General features: G+C 46.0%; 1 protein-coding gene across 1 annotated transcript in view; it reads left to right on the forward strand.

Moving 5' to 3' along the window:
• Positions 1-14,979, forward strand: part of PDPK1 (3-phosphoinositide dependent protein kinase 1) — a 1,145,521-nt gene that overhangs the window by 216,483 nt on the left and 914,059 nt on the right. The gene's annotated exons all lie outside the window — the stretch shown is intronic.

Here is a 14,979-nt window from a genome sequence, read left to right on the forward strand (position 1 = left end):
AGCTCTTTCGACCCAGGACCCTTAAGGAACGCTGAACGAAGCGCTGGGCCCCTCATGCCATGCAGGCCGAGGCTGCCATGGACATGGAGGGAGCCTCCAGTGACGGCAGCGACGCCACCTTTTTGAATGGCGAGGGTGATTGGGAACAGTCATGTTCCCAAGTGCTAGCCCCAGACCATGGGAGACAGGCCGGCGGCTCTGTTGTCGGGACTACAACCGGCGGCAAGAAAACTACATCTTCCCACACTAAACACACAACCTGAGGCGATGTGTCGGCTCTGCCAGACAAATGCAGAGATTTGGCATCTAGGGGCAGATCGGTGGATTCTCTGTCCTCTGGGCACTCCAAGTCACGGTCGCCTCATGACAGGCCCCATAAGACGCTGCCCATAAAACTTCCACAAACAAACTCCGAACGTCGGCTGACACGGTGGAGGTCCTCCCCAGTGCCGAAACTCGACACATTTCGTCGAAACCAGTAGGGAAACCTAAAGATTCAGGGTTATCACACCTGATTCAAAAACATGTCCCAGAAACCCTTAGATGTTCTAATTCCAAGAAATCTTCCTCTAAGAGCCCAGATCATAAGGACAAGTCCCAGGAAACCAAAATCCATAAGGGAAAGTCTCATAGGGTGGAGGACACTGTAACTGCCCCGAAAGAGGAGGGGGGAGGGCCCATTAAGTGAGGCCCTACTTAATAAAGATCTAACCCAAATACCTTCTGTACCTTACTCTGGGGTCTTCCCCAGCTAAGCTAAGTGGTCATCAGAAGACAGACAGTTATGTCTGGAATGTCTTTCTTTGCAGCTTTCTTTGAAAAAAATCCTAATGCTTTAGAAAGTTGTAAAAATACACCTCCGACTGATCAGGCCTCAAGCTTTCATCCCAGGTCTTCCACTATTCAGCCCCTGTCTTCATCGCAGCCTCCAACTAAGAGGTCTCGCAATGCAGACCTTTGACATGCATGCAGACACAAAGGGAGATCAGGAGGAGGATGAATATTATGATGGGGCTGATGGTGGTGATAATAATGACGATGAGTCGGAGGTTTACACTATAGACTTGCCAATTCTACAAGACTCCCCCTTACCTGATTACCCAGTGGATAATCAGCCAGTCTTTAATGATCTCTTAATCGGAGCAGCTGAGCACTTCGGAATTGAGACCCACGAAACTCAGCAGGACAAAGATTTTTTTAGTGGATATCCTGGGGGACAAAAAAGCGGCCACCCAGTTTATACCCATCTTGAAGTCAGTTCAAAGGAGGATCCAACCCTCTCTTGAAACGGCCAATGAAACCAGGGCAGTCAATCCGCAAATAGAGAAACTATTCAGGCCGGCACCACCTAATCCCTTCTATATCAGAGGACAGCTTAAGCCAGATTCACTAGTAGTCACAACTACCCGGAAGAGGGCGGGTACACCTCTAGCCTCTTCAGAAGCTCCCCCAGACAAGGAGAGCAAGAAGCTCTACACCATGGGTAGGAAAGTGACAACTTCGGCAGTGTACCATGCTAGGATCGCCAACAATTCCACATGGTTGGCGAGCTATGACTGCAACAAATGGGAACAAGTTACGGCCCTTGGTGATTCTGCTCCAGGGCCTCTAAGAAGTAAACTTGCCATTGTAGCAGCTGAAGGCCAAGCTAATGCCAGCAGCCTGTTGAAGAATAACCTCGACGCTGCAGGCAATGCCGGACGCATAATCGCAGAAGGAACCATTCTCAAGTGCCATGCTTGGCTTCGCCAATCCGGTTTTAAACCCACTTTGCTCAACATGCCAGTGGAACCAAATGTGCTATTCGGCAAAGCAGTGGAGGATGCTCTGAAGTCGGCCAAAGAGGAGTATGAAACTCTCAAATCTCATGTCCAAGTTACCAATAAACCAACTGGGGCGGAAACAATTTTTGTCATTTGCGCGGACAAAACTCCCAAACCAAAGAGGTTCAGGCTATAGACAAAACCAGAATTCTTTGTGTAACAGCAACCAGCGTCAAGCGGCCCAGGGCTATCCTAGAGGCCAGCGCAGGACCCGCGGCCGGGGGAGAGCCTCCACTTCCAGAGGAGGAGGCACGCCTCCCAAACAATAACAGACCACTACTGGTCCCCTCCCATGCCTCCCCAGTAGGGGGACGAATTTCAAACTTAACCCACGCATGGGAGGGAATAACCACGGACAAGTGGGTGTTATCAACAGTAGCGGAGCTCCTAGGAACCCCATCAAACCTTCCTCTGCGCCAAAGGAAAACATCAAAAGAAGAATAACTCATCTTAATCGATGAGGTCAACGCGCTGCTCCTCAAGGACGCCATCGAGATTGTGCGATACAACAAGGTAAACAAGGGTATTTAATCAACATACTTTGTCCCAAAGAAAGATCTTACCATGCGCCCGGTATTGGACTTGCGCCCTGCGAACACTTATGTGAAGCCACTAAGTTCTGCATGACAACGTTACAGGAAGTAATTCTCCTGCTAAAACGGGGGGAATTACATGGCAACATTGGATATGCAAGATGCCTATTTTCAAATTTCAATGCTCTCAATGCACCGAAAACTCTTGCGGTTCAAAGTAACAAACCAGCACTACCATTTCAAGGTGCTGCCCTTTGGAATAGCATCAGCTCCAAGGGTATTCACCAAGGTACTGGCGGGGGTGGCGGCGCACCTGCGCAGGGAAGCAATCCCAGTGTACCCCTATCTTGACGACTAGCTGATCACGGGAGAGACTCCCCATCTTTGCAAACTAAACACGCAAAGAACCGTAGATCTTCTCTTCCAACTGGGCTTCTCGATAAACGAGAAAAGAAAATCAAGTCTTGTACCAAACACATCAATACGGTTCCTAGGAGCTATATTAGATACAAAAATAGGCTTGGCCTTCCCTTCCTTGGAAAGAGTGCAGAACATGCTTCGGCAAATACCCCAGTTTCAAGCCGGTCTCCAGTTAAGCTTAGGCAAAGCTGTGCGTTTGCTAGGCATGGTGGCATCGTGCATATACCTAGTCCCACACGCACGTCTGTGCATGGGACCGATGCAGAAGTGGGTGGCGAAACAATGGTCTCAGGCAAGTGGTCAGTGCGACGATCTAGTGGTCGTTTCGTCAACACTAGTACAGAGCCTACGCTGGTGGTCAAGAGAAAATCTGTTAAAGGGAAAATCCTTCCACGATCCGGAGGCGCAAGCGATTGTCAGAAAAAGTGTCACTCTCCAGGTGGGGGGCTCATTATCTTCAGCCCACAGAACATGGTCTGTGGACCCAAGTCACTGCACAGAACCATATCGACCTGCTAGAAGTATTGGCAGTACTCAAAGCTCTCCAAGCATTCGAAGCACAACTGACTAATCGTTTCAGATCCTGACGGACAGCACAACTGCGATGTTCTACATCGACAAACAGGGGGCACACACGCTCCAAGTCTGTCCAAGTAAGGCACAGAAAATTTGGAAATGGGCACTCGGATGAGGAATATCCCTATCCTCACAGCACGGTTCAGGGGTACTCACACTCTAGCAAACTTTCTGAGCAGAGATCCCCTACCAGAGGAACACGAGTGGCAACTAGACTCAGGCGTCATAGACCACATCTTCTCTCAATGGGGTTACCCCACAATATACATTTTCGCTACAGGAGAAAACAAGCAATGCCCAGACTTCACGTCCAGGTTCCCCCAGCCAGACTCCCAACGGGAACGCCCTATGAATGAACTGGTCAGGGAAATTGCTTATGCTCCCCCCCCCCCCCCGTCCCTCAACTCCATTTAAGAGCAGGATAGTGAACAAGATGCACAGAGAACAGATGACACTTATCGTAGTTTCTCCTATGTGGGCGAGACAGCCATGGTACCCACATCTGCGCAAACTGGCGATATGCGATCCCATCAAACTCCCATACCTAACCAACCTGTTAACCCAACACGAGGGAACAATAGTGCACACTCTTCCACACTCCATGAACTTGGCAGCATGGCTCCTGAAGTCATTGAGTTCGGATATCTTAATTTACCACAGCGGTGTATGGATATCCTCAAGGAGGCAAGAAAACCTAACACTAGACACTGTTATTTTGACAAGTGGAGGAGATTCGTAATTTGCTGCCATTCTAAACAAATAAACCCCATAGAATGTGCTCCTTCACACTTTAACTATATGCTCCACTTGTTAGACTCTGGGTTAGTATTCAACTCTATAAAGGTTCACCTGGCGGCTTTATCAGCTTATACCATCTCTGAGTAAGATATTGTGTTGGAAAATTCCAGTCATTGAGGCTTTCATGGAGGGAATCAAGAGACTCCACGCTCCTATTTCAAACCCACCACCAGGATGGGATCTCAATGTAGTACTAGCAAAGCTCATGGGGCCCCCATTCGAGCCTATGCATAAGTCAAGCTTTAAACACCTGACGTACAAGACTGCCTTCTTAGTGGCTATTATTTCCATAAGAAAAGTTAGTGAATTGCAAGTATTGTCAGTGCAGGACCCATTCTTTATCGTTCATAAGGATAATTTCTAAATTCCACGTGAACGAATCCATTGAGCTTCTGGCTTTCTTTCAGAGACCAACTAGCTCCGCTGAGGTAAAACACATCACACTGGATGTGAGGAAAGTGGTCCTTTACTACGTAAACAAGACCAGACCGCTTAGGAAAACAGAACTGTTTGTCTCCGTAGGACCAGGCAGAGAAGGGGACGGCATTTCTAAAAATGACATCTCCAGATGGTTAGTAAGATGTATTCAATTATGCTATTCATTATGAAACAAAACATTGCCTTTTACACCAAAAGCTCGCTCAACAAGGAGCACAGGAGCTACGCTGGCTTTTATTGCAAATGTCCCATTACACAGCATTTGCAAAGCAGCTACATGGAGCCAAGTACATACCTTTACTCAGCACTACTGCATTCACACACATTCCAAGACACATACATAGGTGGGACAATCGGTTCTAAAACATCTATTTGCTGTTGCTCCTTCTCATGACCCACCACCTTCTCCTAACACTGCTCGCTAATCTATGCATAGCATGTGAATCTAAGCAGTAGGTTTGCTTGCTTGTTTAAATCTTCAGCGAGTTATGTATAGTATCCCATTGCCTCAAGAAAACCTCCAAGGATGTAAACAAGCGAACGTTCCTCTACCTATCTTTAGGAGCCGGGAATGGTTAATGCTAAGGAGGGGCATTCGCAGAAATCTGCTTGATATCGTGTCACCTTTAGTGCAGTTCATGAAAATCCAATATCTGGGCCCACTGACACACCTTCTAATCTATTTACATCATGGTCATACACATCCCCCTGTTCCCCCTAACTCGTATTCACCTGGTCATTGGCATCAACTTGTGGGAAACCCTTGGCACTCTTTGAGCACATGTAAAAAGAAAAATCTTTCTGGGGACTCCGTAATTGCACCTCATGTATTATAATTGGAATAGCTTGAAAATCATAGCCTAGCCTAAGCAGGCCTTTCACCTTAGATAACCAATTCTTCCAAACCAAGGTACCTATAACTTTGTCCACTTCTCCTCAGTGTCCTGTGTGATTGCCTTAAACAAGGAAACCTATAGAGGCGTCACCACCATCTGGCAAGCCTAATCCTTAAAAGCCTAATCCTTAAGCACTCTAAGCTATCTGCTTCTCATGTAAAACCATGATTCCCTTTCAGAGGTTCCACATCACCTCTGGAAATTCAGTTACGATCAGGCCTTTTGATTTGGCAAGATTAACTGGAAACAATCTATTGCCGCACGTAACTTGGACAACATGCTTGTCTTGTCTACCACAAAGAACATTGTCCACATTTAGGGACTGCTTGTGTTTTTAATTTTCCTAAATTAAAACCCTTCATATTGTCCATGCTGTGAATCTGTGCGGTGAAATATTCCATGGATATTGCGGAGGCAACATTGGTAAACCTTGCCTCATGGCCATTTGTAGAACTATGACTTATGACATCCCCATTTACCTTTATCCTGGTCTTTGGGTTTTGATACCATCTATACTTCATGTTAAATATCTGGTGCCAAAACCGCATCTTAAAAGTCTGAGATGCAAATACTTCCATTTGATGCTATTGAACGCTTTGAACGTGTCCACAGGTAACAGAGTGGTTTTATCATTGATTCTACCTTGGATGAATCTGGTTTAACTTGGGTAAACTAGGCTGGGCAGGACCAGTAGTATAGCTAGGAATTTCGAATATGTTTTGACACCAGTATTCCAAAGCATTATTAGGTGGTATGCCTCATTATTGGCACTCTTCTTTACTGTAGTGTTAAGGCAATGACTGAATCTGCCATTGAATCCAAAGCTCTTCTGACGTCTGCTAATGAATTGAAGAGCTACTGCAGTGTTCTACAACTAAGTGCATCAAAAGGTCAATAAATCCGACTGAGAGGACATCGGGATCAGACTGTTTAATTGCGGCCCCTTGACTGCTTCCCCAATCTCTTCACATGTAACTTTGCGGTCTACTACGTCCCTGTCTGCCTCTGAAATGCATGTAAATCCTACCTTTTTAAAGAAGCTGCGAGTTTCACAAGAGTTTCAAACCTCTGAGCTGTCTAATTCAGAGAAATCCTTTTCGAGTCCTTCAATTTTACTTAGTCACTGTCCATGTTAATAGAGTAACTTTTCAGTCTCTAAGTGCAACTGTGTAGTTTATGAAATGGTATGCTCGAAGGTAATGTGATAATAGCTGGTTAGCCATCTTACCATGACTATAATAAAATTGCTTAATTCTCATCTGGAAGTTAACTGTTTGGTCTTGGAGAAAAGGGTTTAGCTTGCTACTGGAATATATGACAAATCCAGGGATTCAGTCACTTTGCCCAAGGGGGAACCTCTTCCTGTGAGGCTAGGGATGTTAGCCCCCTACACAAACATTCCCCCTATGGTTCGCGCTACGCAGGACCTCACATTGAGTGACTCCCTTCATGAGGTCAAGGACTCGCTTTCCATTGTGGAACTCCCTTTACAATCCTATCGGTCTACAGACACAGACTCCTCTTACATATGCTATTGTAATGTAATTACAAAAGAAAAGTATCAGCCTGGTACTGTGAAGAATAAGAACATGGAAGTGATGAAGAGTGCCTCTTTATCAATCACGGAGATGAAGAAACCTAATGGCTTTATGAATAACACAACTCCAATACAAAGGAAGGACTATTATGAGAAGCTGGGGAAGCCTCAGCATTGTGTGATAAAACTGGAGGACCAAGTGAACCAGGAAGAGAGGTCCGGGAGTTTCAAATTGACCGACAGAGGGAAGCCGGATGGTGTTAGGCCAGCGGCCAGTGGGATGATCTAGTGGTTGTCTCGGCAGCCCTTGTTCAGTCTCTGCAGTGGTGGTCAAGGGAAAACCTTCTGCAGCGGAAAACCTTCACCACCCACGCAGGATAAGCCACTCTCCCCACAGACGCATCTCTTACTGGGTGGGGCGGCTCACCACCTTCAACAGACGGCGCACAGCGTGTGGTATCCAGGAGTAGCATCCAATCACATCAACCTGTTGGAACTGCTAGCACTATTCTAGGCCCTGAAGGCCTTCCAAACGCACCTCGAGGGGAAAACGGTTCTAGTCCTCATGGACAGTACTATGGCCATGTACTGCTTAAACAAACAAGGGGACACTCCCTCTCTAGGGCTGTCTGAGATGTTTTGGGACCGTTTGAAATGGACACTCAAACACATGTTCATCCTCTCACATGTTCCAGGGGAACTCAATCTACTGGCAGACTTACTTAGCAGAGACTTTCTCTACCTGTAGAGAATGAGTGGCGGATATAAGAGGACATTTTACTCAACGTCTTTGCAGAATGGGGCTTCCCAGAGATCGTCTTATTCGCCACTCTGGAAAATGCCCAATGCCCAGATTATGCCTTCAGGTACCCACAGAACCGCGCCAAGGGGAACGGTCTCTCTGTAACATGGTCTGGGAGATTTGTGTACGCTTTCCCCTGATTCCCCTTCTCAACAGAATAGTGCACAAGATGTACCAAGAAGCAATCCCGATGATCCCAGAGGCCGCTATGTGGGCCCGCCAGCCTTGGTTCTCCCATCTCATGGCAATGTCAGTCTCCCCTCCCAGGAAGCTGCTGTGCCCGTACAACATGCGGTCTCAGGGTCAGGGAGAGACACTGCATTCATGCCCTCAAACACTCAACTTAGCAGCCTGACTCCTGAAGTCAGAGTTCTGTCACCTTCAACTCCCTCATAGATGCATGGACATAGTCAGAGGCACGGCAACCTACCACAAGACATTGCTACTCCAGCAAGTGGAAGCGCGTTATCTGGTATAATGCCAAGGGCATCAATCCTTTTGATTGCTCACCTATAGATATCGTCTAACTCAAATTTTGGATTCAGGACTGGATTTCAATTCTCTAAAAGTCCACTTAGCCATGCTTTCGGCATACAACACGTCTCAGAGCAAGGTTTCATGGTGGAAAATTCCTGTAATTAAAGCCTTTATGGAAGGGGTAAAGAAACTTCCTTCCCCTATCTCCAACCAGCTCCCGGATGGGACCTGAATGTTGTTCTTGCCAGACTAATGGGACCTTTTTTTGAACCATTGCACAAGGCTAGTCTTAAAGCACTCCCCTACAAGACCGCCTTCCTGGTGGCGATCACCTCTATAAGGAGAGTTGGTTAACTGCTGGTCCTTTCAGTTCAGGACCCATTTGTCACCATTCACCAAGAAAAGGTGGTTTTGCGCGCACACCCACGCTTTGCGCCCAAATTTATCTTTAAGTTCCATGTAAACTAGTCCATAGAACTACCTACCTTTTTCCAAAACCACACTAACGTGGCCGAAAGAAGCCTCCACACACTGGATGTACGGAGAGCTATTTGGAAAAGACAAAGCTACTGTGTTTCTCTCTTGCCAAGAGAGATCTACCCTTCCCGCCTAGAGCACACTCGACTCGGGAAATGGGGGCTACCATAGCATTCATTGCAAATGTTCCCGTAGATTCTATTGGCAAAGCAGCAACCCTGAGTTCAGTACACACCTTCACACAACACTTCTGCCTGGATACACACTCAAGGTCTGATTCTCCTGTGGGACAAGCGTGCTAAGACATCTCTTTGCTACTGTTCCATCACACATCCCACCACCATCTCTGGTTACTGCTCGCTAGTCTATGCACAGCATGTTATTCTAAGCAGATCCACCAGCATCAGAAGACATGCATTACTCACTGTAATTGCATTTCTAATGATTGTATCTGCTTAGATTCACATGCCACCCTTCCTCCCCTTGTGGAGTAGAAGGAACATATACTTCTTACACCTCTCTTCGGTACTCGCTCACGCTGACTAGAAGGCTCCCTCACAGCAGAAAAAATACAACCAGAGGGACCTCCACGCGTGAGGGATTTTGAGTACACTACATGTGACTTTAGGGATAGTGTTAGTCATGCCCATGTCGACCTACCTTTCGAAAGAAAGATGCAATACTCTGTGATTACCACTAGATGTCAGACTATATGCGCAGCATGTGAATCTAAGCATATACAATCATCAGAAATGCTATTACGGTGAGTAATGCATGTCTTCTTGCCAGGCGAAGCTCCATGCTACCAAGTTTTCAAGGGGGGGTTCAAGAAAAGGTGCTTGATCTACCCTTCAAGGGCAAAGAACTTTTCCATTCCTCCACAGATGAGGAGCTAAATAAAACAAAAGCAAGTTCGCTAACAGCCAAGTCTTTGTTTTAGCATAATCTGTTCCTTCCAAACCGTCCTATCCTTAAAAATCAGACTCCCAATCAAGATCTTTTTCAGGTTTCAGAGGTTTTCAGGACCGGAAGTCACGCCAACCAGATAGTTCCTCCAGTAGGCCTCAGAGCAAACGGAGACAAAGTGGACACATTTTCTCCTGGTCCTTAGCCTCCTCTTCTGCTATAGGTGTCCTTGCCACTGATAAGTCTGCAAAATTATGTTTTTCATTGGTCCCATGAGTCTCCGGTTGGAGGACAGATTTCTTCTAATCTGGAGGCGTGGAAGACTATTAGATGACCGGTGGGTTGTGTCTGTCGCCCGTGTGGGCTTTTGGCTACCGTTTCCGAACAATCCACCTTTTCATCCTCCTTTATAACAGAAAGAGTCTCCCTCTCTCCGGGCTGAGGTGCAGAAGCTCCTGAACCTCAGTGTGGTGAAGCGCGTCCCTCCATCGCAACAAGGGGAAGGCTTTTATCCCAATCTGTTCACAGTTCCCAAATCCAACCAGGCTGGCCTGCGCACTATCCTAGACCTGTCCAATTTCAACCTTCTCCTTCATCAGGAGAAATTAAAGATAACGCCCAACTAGATCACATCCTCCCTTCTGAAGGACGATTGGCTCAGCATGGTAGATCTCCAAGATGCTTACATGTATATTTCAATATGGCCTCAAGACCGCAAATTCCTTTGTTTTTCAGTAGGAACTGAACATTTTCAATATCTAGTGCTCCCCTTTAGTCTCATCTCAGCACCATGGGTCTTTACGAAAAATAACGGTAGTTATTTCACCATTCCTCTAGCTCCAAGGAATCCACATCTATCCATATTTGGACAACTGGTTACTTGACTGCAGCAAACAATCTTCAGCTCCTTCTCCAACTACTGTTCCGACTTGGTCTGCCGGTGAACTGGCAAAAGTTGTCTGTTTCTCAGGACCTGCATTTCTTAGGTTTCTGCTTGGATACCATCAAAGCCAAGATTTTTCTAACCGAGGACAGGATTACAGATTTGTCAGTCACTTGCTGTATGTTTCTCAATTCAATCCACAGGTCAGCCTGGTGATTTCAAAGGCGCCTGGGCCTGATGGCCTCATGTGTTCTGGCCCTTCCTCTGGCGAGGCTTAAGAGGAGACGCACACAACTAGTGATGAGGAGGAACTGGTCACAGGCTTCAGACCCAGACTCCCAATTGATTGCAATCCCCTCATTTATGGTTACAGATCTCCAGTGATGGTCTGATCCCACCAACCTCTCTGTGGGAGCCTCCTTTCGGGAGTCCCACTGCAAGATCCAATAACAACAGACTTCTCCCTTCTGGGCTGGGGTGCTACGTTGAATCATTTCAAGGTTTGCGATCTATTCACGTCCCAGGGCAGGATGTCTCATATCAATTAACTCAAGCTCTTGGCAATTTTTCTGCCGTTGAAAGCTTTTTGGCCTTCCATCTTCGACAAAGAAGTGATAATATGCACAAACAATTTGGTGGCTATGTTCTATGTGAACAAACGGGAAGGTACCAGGCCTCTACCACTTGTCGACCTAGCCATCCAGGTTTGGGAATGGGTGGTGCAGAAAAATATCTGGCTACAGGCAATGTACATTCCAGGGGGAGGGGGGGTCAATATTGCTGCATTCTCTGTTACCAGTCTGGGGTGAGCCACAAGTGGGAGATGAACGAGAAGGTTCTTCTCCACCTTTTTTTCACAGTGTGGCACTCCGACAGTGGACCTGTTTGCGACATTGGCCAACAAAAAGCTTTTGCACTATGCTTCCAGGGAGGGACTTGGTCCCTCTTCCTGGGTGGATGCTCTTGAGATTTCATGGGATAACATGCGGGCATACACCTTCCCTCCTCTGCCCTTGATTCATTGGATGCCGTTGAAACTCGAGTGTCAGCGATTGCACTCTGCTATTCATAGCTCCTTGGTGGCCTGTCAGGTTCTGGTTCTCGGAACTTTAGCATCTGTCAATATCCAATCCAATGAAATTGCCACAAATTCCCAATCTTCTGCACCAGAGCAATCGGCAGATGTGGCATCCCTCCCCACAATCCTTCAGCTTAGTGGCGTGGTTCCTGAATTCAAATCCCTAGCAAAGTTTAGTCTCTCGGAAGACAATATGTATATAATTCAAGCGACATGCAAGCCTTCAACTCTAGCTCAATACAAAAGCTAATGGCTTTGATTCTGTCACTGGTGCCTTGCCAAACAGCTTGACCCTCGGCAAGCTTCTATTGACATTGTCCTTTCGTTAATTTCACATCTAGCGGCCACAGGCATCCACATTTTGTCATGCAGAACTTATTTGTCTGCCATTGGGGCTTAGCTTAGCACAGATGATTGCTCTTGTACTCTGACAAATCCAGTCATAAAGAGACATTTCACTGGGCTTCATAATCTTTTCCCTCCGGTCAAGCCATCTCTCCCTAAATGGGATCTCAATGTTGTCCTCACTGTTCTGTCACAAACCCTTTCAGCCACTGGCTACAACCAAACTCAAGTTCTTCACCTGGAAAGTGGCTGCCTTAATAGCGGTTACATCGGCCAGAAGAATAAGTAAATTACAAGCCCTTTCTTTTGAACATCCTTTCTTGACCTTTCATAAGATTATGGTGGTGCTCCGCACACATCATTCTTTCCTTCCAAAGAGTGTTTCTGATTTTCACATTAACCAACAGATTTCATTGCCGGTGTTCTTTCCAGACCCGGCCTCTGATGCAGAAAGCACCTACATGGGCATCACCTTCGGCTTTTTGTAAGCACTATTGCCTTGATCTCAGTTCCCGGGTTGATGCCCAGTTTGGACAAGCAGTTTGTAAAAAAACTTTTCTGGAAGTAAATTTCCATCCACCCATTTGATTGAGTGCTTGGGGATCTCCCAAAAGTATGGAGGAAAGGGGACGGGATGTAGGAGTATAACAAAGTTACTCACTGCAGTGACCATCTTACTCCTAGTCCATAGTCCCCTTTCCTCCATATGCCGGCGCAACTTTCCCTCTAAAAGGTTTCCTCTTATTGCTTAATTGTCCTTTGACTAGGGTGATAGAGAAGGACTGAAGGGTAATGCGTTGGGTAGGGCTACATCCCTGCATAAAAATGAAATGACAACATTATTTTTGATATTTAAAGTGCTCTGGTCCTGTCCCGAAGGACGGAATGTCCCAAAAGTATGGCTGAAAGTTGACTATAGACTTTAGGAGTAAGATAGTCTTTACAGTGATAAAACCTAGTTATTCTTAAGTGCACCCAGCATCCAGCAGCTCCCTCTTCTACAGCTGAAACTGCCTTAGTGGTTTGTTGAGATCAAACAAGAGCCTACATGGAAAACACCTGCAATATTGTATTTGATTCTATTTCGGCTGCAAAATCTCTTAACTCGTATTTTCTACCTGTGTAGAGTAACTCTTTCATTGGGCCTGAAAAGTCTGTGGGTGGCTCCTCGAAATGAGATGAAGAGTTGTGTGCGAGCTTGGAACAGAATGTCAATTTTCAACTTGTAAAAGTATTAAGAACCTCTGGTAACCAATCCTTTGAGGGCTGAAAATAAAAGTAGACCCTGTGTATTCTTCATCTTCTGGAAACCAAATGGCTCTAAACATGTCCTGCATATAGGTTTCACGGTCTGCTTTCAGGACCTCGAACACCTCTTACCTGAATTTTGTGTCTCTGGGACATGTTCGGTCATTGATTATCCAGCAGTGCTTCATATTGTGCTTCTAGTTCGGCAATTCTACGAATTTTTTCAGATTATTCAAGCACATAGTCTGAATTGTTTTTAAGGGCCTAATCCTTCATTTCTGAAACTTGCACATTCATGTTCAGATCTTCAGTAGAACAAGTAACTTCATCTCTTGATGCTGAAATCTCAGTCTGCTCTGGTTACTGGTTTTATAGTCTCTTAAACCTGTCATTGAGCATCTCTTCATTCATGGTCCGACATCTCACAATCCTGCACCTGCAGCATGGCTTATTTTGCAAGTTTAAGATTCTTTAGGCTTGGATGGTGCCATGCTACCCCAGTGAAGACCCTGTATTCTGAGACAAGTCTGGAGAGCCCACTCCAGCTGTGAAGGGGGAACTGTAATGAATGTAGTTGGCATTATAACTGATATTGTCTGTTCAAATCACGTTTCAAGTTCTCAAAAATTGCTGACTCATCTCCATCTCCAGGCTGTTAAACTACGAAAGGTGACTGAGAAAATCATATACAGCCATGAAAGCAGATGGCGAAGAGGGCATAGTCAATTTCTGCTATATGCTCTGCACCAATGCATTTGAACAATGTCTTTCTTTTATTCCTAACTCCTCACATGGTCCCAGTCTGGCAAGGGCTGCAGTAAATCCCTTTGCTTCCACTGTAGCTCCCTCCGCAGAGCTTGCACTGGAATTTGAGCTTCCCTTGTTACTGCGCCTGCCCAGAGCGTAGCTTCCACGGAAGCACCTTCTTACAATGCACAAGAGCTGATAAAGAAGGCAAAAGTAGACGGTTAATACAGTTTGCTGCACCCCAGTGCAAGGGTACAATGTTCGCATTTCTTTGCTTTCGCCTCAGGTGAGCACAGACCCTGTCACTGTGCCTGGCCTGAGTGCGGCTTCTGTGGAGGTACCAGCTTTTTGTTGCAGATTTTCCCATTGCTAGCGGCAGGGTCTGCCATTTTCAGGGTCTCATCGCGACTCCTTTGTGGTGCATCACGCAGTCCTCTAAATGTTTTCGGACCCACTAGAGGCTTCAGCTGGCACACTCAGTATTTCCAGGACATTTTATCGACTCATAATGTGACTTGGAAGGGTCATCTAACTTCCAAAAGGGTCAGAGGCTGAAATTGTAAAAGTACTGCGAGCCATGATGGATCAAGGATGCTCGACATCTTTGCGGCCATGCATTAAAAAAATAATTTGATTACAGCTCCATACCTAATTTATTCTTGCTTGTCCATGCATATACACTGATTCCAGTTATTGTTTTTTGATAATTTTGGTCCAGGAGCTCCGCCTCCGTTGCCTACTTCTATTTTCCAATCTTTCTTTTGTACTTTCAGTAAATTCAACGGACAAGTTTAAGTTTTATTTGTTGCTGCTAAAAAACAAACTTGTATGATCTCATTCCAACATTCACCTTTTGCAATCTTTTCTCTTGCTATGGGGAACTTTGTCCTTGCAGGCCTTCCTCGGGCACACCTGAACCCTTGAAGGCAATATTGCATGGTCATCATGCCAGAATATTCAAAAAAATAAGCACCCATTTAATAAAAACTTTGCTT

This window comes from Ambystoma mexicanum, chromosome 2q, assembly GCF_040938575.1.
Source record: "Ambystoma mexicanum isolate Mex_15411 chromosome 2q, UKY_AmexF1_1, whole genome shotgun sequence".
In the NCBI taxonomy this organism is placed as follows: domain Eukaryota; kingdom Metazoa; phylum Chordata; class Amphibia; order Caudata; family Ambystomatidae; genus Ambystoma; species Ambystoma mexicanum.